This window comes from Ruditapes philippinarum, unplaced genomic scaffold (assembly GCF_026571515.1).
Source record: "Ruditapes philippinarum isolate M1 unplaced genomic scaffold, ASM2657151v2 ctg2643_1_1_1_1, whole genome shotgun sequence".
Classification (NCBI taxonomy): Eukaryota; Metazoa; Mollusca; class Bivalvia; order Venerida; family Veneridae; genus Ruditapes; species Ruditapes philippinarum.
The window spans coordinates 290,831-298,654 of record NW_026859373.1 but is presented as its reverse complement, the minus strand read 5'-3'; the positions used below and the strand labels follow the sequence as shown (position 1 = coordinate 298,654).

Genomic DNA, 7,824 nt, shown 5'->3' with positions numbered 1-7,824 from the left:
ATTTAAAAAAATGCGAGCTTATAACATGTCCAAAAGCAAACTCACGGTTTTGAACTCAAAGTTTTTTAAAATTTAAAAATAAATCAGTTGTTTTAGAAAATGCCCGAAAATGATTGTATTTATTCCATCAATTCCTCAAAAGAAATATATTCGTACCGCGATAAGGGCAACTTACGGTTTAAATTTCCCCGTTCACCCCCCTTTAGACTTACAGCGATTTTGGGAATGCAAAAATCCGGTAAAATCGGGTTCCTTCTTGGGAGGAGTCCAAAAAATCGGGTTATTATGAGTCAGAAAGAGCAGAGGAAAAAAGCGATTTGTGGGAGGCGGATTTCATAGATTTTCCCACTACAACCTTACTCTTAAGGTTTTTTATGGTCTTAAGTGGGAAAAAAAAATATTGCAAAAGGGGGTTAATATGTCCCCAAAGCAGAATGAAAAAGTATTTGTTTTAAATAAAAATTCTTTTGCAGAGTTAAGAATTATCGCGTATCACCCAAAAGGGTCTGTTTTGGGTTCATCCACTCTCTTTCTATGGCCTGAAAGTTTAAAAATGGAAAAAGGGGGGGTTAAAAAATCGGAGTACCTTTTTCAAGATATCCCCTTATGCAAAGGGGCGTCATACACAATAAAAGGGAATTGGTGCCAAAAAAGTTGAAAAAAGCCCAGCTTTGCCGTATTTGCACATTGAAGAACGCTTTTATCACGGGTATTATTTTCAGGGAAAAAACTCGGTGCAAATTCCCAACGAATAACGGAAATTCGTTCTTGGACTGAGGAGATTCCAGATCGTGCTGGAGTTTTGTGAAAACAGAAACGTGTTTCTCAGACGAATATTAAACCATCTTTTAATATACAAAAACATTGGCAAGCTTTATTGTCGCCAGATACCTTTGGGCGCTAATTCAACGTATCGCCCCAGACACAACATCGATATAACTTGGAGATAAAAGCACCGTCCCTTGATATTATTTAACTGAAAAATGCATTAAATATATTGATTAAAATACATGTACGTGTTTCAATTTGACATTAATTACATTAATTACATTGTTTATCGTCTATGCAAAGGGCATTGCGAGATGTTTTTTCCGTCTAGCAAGGGACGCGAGGATGTTTTATCGTCGATGTAAAGGAGGCGGTGAGAGATGTTTTTTCGTCGATGCAAGGAGGGCGTGAGAGATGTTGTTTTGTCGATGCAAGGGACGTGAGAGATGTTTTTTCGTCGATGCAAGGCGGTGAGAGATGTTTTAGTCGATGCAAGAGGCGTGAGAGATGTTTTCTTCGTCGATGCAAAGAGGGCGTGAGAGATGTTTAATTGTCGGTGCAAGGGCGTGGGAGATGTTTTATTGTCGGTGCAATGGGGCGTGAGAGATGTTTAATTGTCGGCGCAAGGGACGTGAGAGATGTTTTTTTTTCGGGTCGATACAAGTAGGGCGCTGAGAGATGTTTTCTTGGGCGGTGGCAAAGGGGGGTTGAGAAGAGTTTTTTTTTTTTTTCGTCGATGCACAGGCGTTGAGCATATGTTTTTAGTCGATGCAAGAGGCGTGAGAGATGTTTTTTTTCGTCGATGCAAAAAGGCGTGATGAGATGTTTTATTGTCGGTGCAAGGGCGTGAGAGATGTTTTATTGTCGGTGCAAGGGACGTGAGAGATTGGTTTAATTGTCGGTGCAAGGAACGTGAAAGAATGTTTTTTTTTCGTCGATGCAAGGAGGGCGTGAGAGATGTTTTATTAGTCGATGCAAGGGACGTGAGAGATGTTTTTTCGTCGATGCAAGGTGACGTGAGAGATGTTTTTACGTCGATGCAGAAGAGGCGTTAGAGATGTTTTTCGTCGATGCTAAGGAGGGCGTGAGTGATGTTTTATTGTCGGTGCACCGGGACGTGAGGAGATATTTTTCGTCGATGCAAGGGGACGTGAGAGATGTTTTACGTCGATACAGTAAGGACTTGAGAGATTTTTTTTTGTTGACGCAAGGGACGTGAGAGATGTTTTTCGTTGAATGCATGGTGTGGGAGTGGGCGGGGGGTGTCTTGGGACATGTTTTGGAGAGTTGGAAAGGATTTCTTGTTGTTACTCTATCGTGCATCGGTTGACTAATAAGTGATGTACATATGAGCTGCGCCATGACAAAACCAACATAATGGGTTTGCGACGAGCATGGATACAGAGCAGCCCGCGCAGTCTGATCAGGATTAATGCTGTTCGCTTACCAACTCTATTACAAGTAGAGAAACTGATGCGCGGATGCGCAGGCTGGTCTGGATCCATGCTGGTCGCAAACGCACTATGTTGGTTTTGTCATGACGCGGCTCATATTTCTTAATGGCTTGTGACCGTACGAATCTGCCACCATTAAATAAATGCCAAATAACACATTCAAAAATTTCTTCCATTAGCTCTATACAACTATGTCTTGTTCTTAAGTGCTCCTACATTTGCTCCTACATTTGCTTATCACCTTTATCAAGTAAACATGTTGTTACACACTGATGCAAATGTCCAATGTGTGGACTTTTGGTCAGTACATTGTTTAAGTTTACCGAGCAGGAGATTTCTTAAGGACACAAATTATACAATTCTTTAACAATCCATTTAAAAAACTTAAATTATTTAACGTTTTTAAGTTTTCTTTCTTTTAAATGAAACAATCGGATTTAGAATAAAAAACACAACAAAAACTAACTAAATATTCAATATTTTATTAGTTTTATGTGCATTATATTATTATATGTGTTATCCCTTGTTATCCTTGTGAAAACATGCGTCAGTAACTCTTTGATTGTTGTTAAACGTACCATTCTGCTTCGCAGCTACATCCAGTCCTGTGTAAAACAAATAACATTTTATATCAACCCGTTCAAAGCACATCTGTTTTCCGGTCACAATTTGGCTTTACGACAATAGGTCTAAGGTTAATTAATTTTCTTTCCATTTATTTTTTTTGTGTTTGGTTTGGCGTCGCACCAACATGGCCGACTGGCGACCGATAAAGGAAAAGAAAAACTCAAGCTTTACCCTCAAGCTTTACTGTGATAGAAGACCTCTCGGTTACCTTTCATGCATTATTTCAGACACAAACGGGCATCTGAGTAGAACCAACGACGTTCCGTAAGCTAAGCTGGAAAGATTCACCAGATGTAAGAATCTAAAGTCCCTTGCAGGATTGGAACCCAAAGCGACGCGTACGGTGGCATAGAGGTGACATTTGCAGTTTTATTTTATCTCATGGCCACGACTTATTATCTTGAGGCCTCAAGATATTATCTCGTGGCCACGACTTATTATCTTGTGGCCACGAAACTTATTATCTCGTGGCCAAAGATATTAACTCGTGGCCACGACCTATTATTCTTGTGGCATGGCTTATTATCTGTGGCCACGACTTATTATCTCGTGGCCACGAGTTATTATCTTGTGGCACGACTTATTATCTTGTGGCCACGACTTTATTATCTCGTGGCCTCAAGATATTAATCTCGTGGCACGACTTATTATCTCGTGGCCACAACTTATTATATATTGTGGCCTCAAGATATTATGTCGTGGTCGCAACTTATTATCTTGTGGCTCAAGATATTATCTCGTGGCCACCGAGTTATTATCTTGTGGCCACCGACTTATTATTTCGTGGCCACGACTTATAAATCTTGTGGCCACGACTTATTACAGCAATTAAAATGGTCGTTTCATCTTGAAATAAAAGTACGGTGGCATAGAGGTGACATTTGCAGTTTTATTTTATCTCGTGGCCACGACTTATTATTTTGTGGCCTCAAGATAGTATTATCTCGTGCCACGACTTATTATCTCGTGCCAGCGACTTATTTATCTTGTGGCCTCAAGATATTATCTCGTGGCCATGAGTTATTATCTTTTGTGGCCACGACTTATTATCTCGTGGCCTCAAGATATTATCTCGTGGCCACGACTTATTATCTCGTGGCCACGAGTTATATTATCTTGTGGCACTCAAGATGTTATCTCGTGGCCACGACTTATTATCTCGTGGCCACGAGTTATTATCTTGTGGCCTCAAGATATTATCTTATGGCTTTAAGATATTATCTCCGTGGCCACGAGTTATTATCTTGTGGCCACGACTTATTATATTGAGGCCACGACTTATTTTCTCGTGGCCACGAGTTATTATCTTGTGGCCACGACTTTATTTTAGCCAATGAAAATGGTCGTTTTCATCTTGAACAAAATTTAATATCACACTGGCAATAGCAGTCACAGGAGGGGCGTGTCAATCACCACCATATATTTACTAAGTTTCACGCATTTCCCAGAGACGTGCTGAATTTCGTAAAGGCTTATCAGCTAGTATATCACTATTAACTGTATTGACCAACATTAACACGTCCACTGAGTAGAGTCTTGTCCAATCACTAATTGGCCCCTCTGTTTCTTATCTTATGGTCCTAACGTGTAAGGATCAAGTTTCTATAGATGCAGTTTTTTCATAAAATACACTCACTTTATCAGTGGTCATCACCAGTAGAAAGTAGCAGTAGCATTGAGCAGTAGCAGTAACAAAGTTATAAAACATGAAGTTGGCAGTAGCAGTAGCACAGAATTAGCATTGAGACAATTTATAAAACGTGAAATTGGCAGTAGCAATAGCACAGCATAAAGCAGTACCCAATCAAAGAGGAGATCTTAAAAGAATTGACATATGTCTTTGAAAACTTGTTATACTAGTATGTCAGTTTTTATAATAATAAAAAAGAAAAAGATTCAGATAACCCGTCAAAGTTTAGTCTTTATCATTTGTGACATTGTTAGTTATATCTTCAATAATAACTATCTAGATACAAGTCTTTAATGGGATTCGAATCCACAGAGGAAAAGGGGCAAGTTTTTTCGCATGAACGACCTTTAAAAGTATACATCAACCGCATATATTTTCTTAAATCAAATCTCAATTAAATTAGATATTACCGTGCTCATCCTTGAAAATTAAAAATCACAGATTTTTTTTTAATCTATGGTTATTCTAACTTAATGCGTCTAACTTGAATAAAGAAATCAATAAACTATGATACAGGAAGCTGCTTCCCTATAACAGGTCAAGGTAATCTTTACTTAAAAAACGGTGAAATATATAAACATGTATGGTGAACAACCTATACTGTGTAGAATTTTAAACATAACCATATCTACTATCTTTTGAAGTCAAAACATGTTCATTTTATGTTTACATTGTAGCAAAGGGACAATGTAACAATTATCAATTATTTTCTAATATTAAATTTAAGCAAAGTATATCTTTAAAGAAGAATGGAAAGAAACACCTGACCATACAAAAAAGAAGAATAATAATTTAAAACGTTCCCTTTCTTCACCGCCGCAGCGCTTGACCCGCCGCTCTTGTGAAAGCTGTGCCAGTGTGATATAAGGTCGTCTTGATATTAACTTTTGTTCAAGAATGAAACGACCATTTCATTGGCTGAAATAGTCGTGGCCACAAGATAATAACTCGTGGCCTTTCAATATAATAAGTCGTGGCCACAAGATAATAACTCGTGGCCACGAGATAATATCTTGGAGGCCACAAGATAACATCTTGAGGCCACAAGATAATAAGTCGTGGGCCACGAAGATAATAACTCGTGGCCACAAGATAATAAGTCGTGGCCACGAGATAATATCTTGAGGCCACAAGATAATAAAGTCGTGGCCACGAGATAATAAGTCGTGGCCCACGAGATAATATCTTGAGGCCTAAAGATAATAAGTTCGTGGCACGAGATAAAATTTTAAAACTGCAAATGTCACCTCCTATGCCACGGGGGTGATAAAATTTAATATGCACAACGAACCGTATATCACACTTGGCCCAACAGTGTCACAAGAGCGGCGGGTCCAAACGCTTGCAAGCGGTGAATAAGGGGGACGATTTATAATTTGTTAGTGTACCCCTTTCTTCTGTTTTGTATGGTCAGGTTTTTTTTTTTCATTCATTTCTTTAAGATATATTTGCTTAAATTTGGATATTAGAAAATATTTGATAATTTTTTACATGTTCTTTGTAACAATTAAAATTTAAAACATGTTTTGACTTCACATTAGATAAACTTGCTCACCATTGAATAATTAAAAATCACAGAATTTATTTAAATCTATGAACTCTAACTTAATGCGGTCTAACTTGAACATAAAGAATCCAACTAAACTATGTTACAGGAAGCTGCATTCCCTATAACAGGTTCAAGTAATTCTTTACTTAAAAAAACTGACACTACATATATTCATGGTTAACCTTATAGTTATTATATTGTGTAGAATTTTAAACATAACATATCAACTATCTGTGAAGTCAAAACATGTTTATTTTATTCTTTACATGTACAAAGGGAACTATGAAACAATTATCAATATTGTCTTAGCGTTTGACCCGCCGCTCTTGTGAAAGCTGTGGCCAGTGTGATATAAGGTCTTAGTGATATTAACTTTTGTTCAAGATGAAACGTCCATTCTCATTGGCTGAAATAAGTCGTGGCACAAGATAATAACTCGTGGCCACGAGATAATAAGTCGTGGCTCAATATAGTAAGTTGTGGCCTCAATTTAATAAGTCGTGGCCACCACGAGATAGATATAAGTCGTGGCCACAAGATAATAACTCGTGGCCACAAGATAATATCTTGAGGCCACAAGATAATAAGTCGTGGCCACGAGATAATAAGTCGTGGCCACGAGATAATATATTGAGGCCACGAGATAATAAGTCTTCCCTCAAGATAATATGTCGTGCCACAAGATAATAAGTCGTGGCCACAAGTTAATAACTCGTGGCCACGAGATAATATCTTGAGGCCACAAGATAATAAGTCGTGGGCCACGAGATAATAAGTCGTGGCCACGAGATAATATCTTGAGGCCTCAAGATAATAAGTCGTGGCCACGAGATAAAATAAAAGTGCAAATTCACCTCTATGCCACCGTAGACGCGCGAAACTTTCTCTTTTTTACTTATATATCAAATAATAGCATGATAAATGTTTCCTTACGTAGTGTTTTTTTTTTCATTATTTGTATTTTTACAATGCTCGGCAGATAATATGCATACGCATTTGAAGCGCTACTGAAAGTTTTCCCGCCATTATTTCACAATGCTCTACTGAGAATATGAAAGCATAGAAAGCGCTACCCCTAAAATGGAGTTTGTTATTATTTCTTAAAACATTTTTCTTCATATGATAAGATATTTTAGATATCATTGAATTTTTATTGATACTATTTTTGGGACTTCATCAAAAGAAATACGCCAAAAAATTGTAAAATTTTAGTGCTACAATACCTGCAAGAGGCCGTTGGAAAAGCTGGACACACGGAGTTTATGCACGGATTTTGAAAACAATCAATCAAAGCAGGGTTGCAGTTAAAAAAGAATGCATCACATCCTGAAATTTTAAAAAGAGAATATTTATATAAATGTACATGCATTGGTAATTTTGTTATTCAAATCAAAATGACCATAAAGGTGACAAAACTTGATATTGAGAGATTCAGATATCTACTTATAAGCCACATAAGTTTTGCATTCTGAATTAATGTTTAAGGCACATTATGCCCCAGAAATCAATATTTTTCTAAATTCTATAAAAATGCCAAACATGTGTTCAATAGTGTTTGAATGATGGATTAAGAGGATGTTAGATCTTTAAAATTTGAAGAAAATACCACTGCAGTAATGTGTCATAAAGGTAGCAAAATGTAAACAAAGTAGTATTTTAACCTCAGTACAAAACACTTATTCACAATAATTATACCAATTGTCAATAGAGATAGTTCATGTATATGGCAAATGAGA

The 7,824-nt window shown here is 37.4% G+C and overlaps 1 long non-coding RNA gene across 1 annotated transcript; it reads right to left on the bottom strand.

Moving 5' to 3' along the window:
- Nucleotides 1-2,793: 2,793 nt before the first annotated feature.
- On the bottom strand, nt 2,794-7,498 carry LOC132756290 (uncharacterized). Its single transcript, XR_009629312.1, has 2 exons — nt 7,312-7,498; nt 2,794-2,827 (listed from the first exon to the last, which is right to left on the bottom strand). It is a non-coding gene; the product is annotated as an uncharacterized LOC132756290 (long non-coding RNA).
- Nucleotides 7,499-7,824: the final 326 nt, after the last annotated feature.